General features: G+C 40.9%; 1 protein-coding gene across 4 annotated transcripts in view; it reads right to left on the reverse strand.

The window, feature by feature from the left end:
* The window catches only part of whrna (whirlin a), a 91,036-nt gene extending 90,245 nt beyond the window's left edge, over window positions 1-791 (reverse strand). For 2 of the 4 annotated variants that reach the window (XM_064308018.1, XM_064308019.1), the window contains exon 1: window positions 1-791. This exon is cut by the window's left edge and continues 932 nt beyond it. The gene's annotated coding sequence lies outside the window, so the exon portion shown is untranslated. The other 2 variants (XM_064308016.1, XM_064308017.1) reach the window with 2 other exon arrangements.
* Window positions 792-2,041: the final 1,250 nt, after the last annotated feature.

Here is a 2,041-nt window from a genome sequence, read left to right on the forward strand (position 1 = left end):
ACTCGATCAAACTAATTATAACGAAGCCTGGGGGCAACAACAGCACCAGAGATAAATACGGGACATCAGCCTCATTCAATGTGTGCTGACCAACACGAATTCACACGATCATTTAAAAGATCTTGATGCTTTAAAAAAAAATAATTGAAAACGGTGTAAAAAACGAATGGACACGAGCAGTTTAAAAGTTAACAGATAATAAACTAAATTCTGCAACAAAGAATTACTAAGCCGGTGTTAACAACGGAACTCAACAACGGAAAACTCAGGGAAATTACCTTACAGCTACCTGTCTCGATGCTGCTATTAGGGCGTCTTGTCTTCGCGCGTTGTGGAGGGTCAGGTGTCGTTGTATTTCCGATATCTCTCCCACCTCGAGTCAACAAGCAGAAAATGCCAAGTCAGAAAATAAAATTACAAAAAGATATGAAAAATAAGCGCGACTGCCTTATGTGGATTAAATTTAGTGCAGAGGTAACATATTTGTTTTTATGTTTTGTTCTGCTCAGCTCACGTAGCTCGCACGCCAAAGACTGTTGTTAGAAGTGGAGTTGTCTTATTCTCGTCGCAAAAATATATCGCTGTTTAGACAAACTAATGTAAAGATGAAAACTATAAATATGTTATTATGTAGATCATTTAAAAAGACAAAAACTACAGGTAAAAAGTCGGCTTTCGAAAATGTTCGGTCGCTTTTCTTTTGATTTCTTTTTCTTATGCTTGTCTGTGGAGTGCGTGTTCACTTGCTCCTTCTGCATTTGACTCCCGTGCACAACAGACTCTGCTGTGGCGTCTCGCACCAGACCTTCGTTACTCAGGAAATGACGCAGCCCTATAGTGGGAATGTGTTGCCTAGCAACCAACAAAACACTACGGTGGGACCCAGTCAGACACACATAGGACATAATTATCAACACTTTTAAGGTCATTTTTAGTCCAATTTAGTGGTTCGAGTATCCATGGCTCCCAACCTCCACCCACCACCAAACACCTCAGCTTAACAAGTTTGTTGTTTCTGTAATATTACAATATCAAAAATACAGTCCTCTAATAGATATATAAACATGCGCCGATTGTGGCAGTGTGACCGCTTCACCAAGACGGCTCAACTGAGTAAGAACTCTTTGACAATTAGCGGCACTAATGTATCGGTCCCAACATTAACATAATGCCGTCCTCCAGTCACCAGGAAGAGTGAAGGAAAATTAGAAACTGAGAACAATGAAGGCCAGTTGGATTGACACTTGAAATTGGTGTGTGTCAGAAAAAGCCTTTGAATCAATATTCCAGCACCTTAAGGGCACTTCAGTCTGTCAAATCAGCTTTGAAAAGGTCAATTCTGTTAGTGTTGACACGCTGAGCAAACTCAGCATTCGATCACCATTAGCAATTCAAACATCACAAAAAAAACCAGCTGAGCTCACAACGTGAGTCATTGAGAGCTCTGATCAAGAACAAGGCAGTGGAAGTGCGTTTTGTAACACATAGTTGGACGGAGTTGCATAACCGATGCATATTATGTGGATTGTTGTGTTACGTCATGGAGGCTCAAGTGATAAAACACAGGCGCCCTAAATCTGGATGTAAAAGTGCTCAGACAAGAAACTCATCCTCATGGACAAAAATTTGAGAAGAAAGAGGCAACAAAATCTTGCCTAAATTGGACTTGCAGTCACACAGAAGAAGGTACACCGTGTCCCCTTGTATTAGAGGCCTGTACTACCAGTAGGACTACAGGCTGTGATGTATGCACAACATGACTCATTTCTTCCAAGCACAGCTTTTTAATGAAGGATGCCAACTAGTCCTGAATATTTTCATTTTTTAGAGAATTTTTTTTTTTCCAAGTGAGGTTTCCAGGAAACCAATTTGATTCGAGGAAAGACAAACAGAATTTTATCCACCAACTGCAAGGGTGCAACTACTCTTGTGGTCTTGAGCAAGGAAGTTTGGGAAAAATGGACACCACTCCAGCGCATATACTATATGACAAAACGTATCTGGACACCCCTTGGTCGGGGACTGTTTTACATAGCTTGGG

Source organism: Anguilla rostrata, chromosome 14, assembly GCF_018555375.3.
Source record: "Anguilla rostrata isolate EN2019 chromosome 14, ASM1855537v3, whole genome shotgun sequence".
Taxonomy (NCBI): Eukaryota; Metazoa; Chordata; class Actinopteri; order Anguilliformes; family Anguillidae; genus Anguilla; species Anguilla rostrata.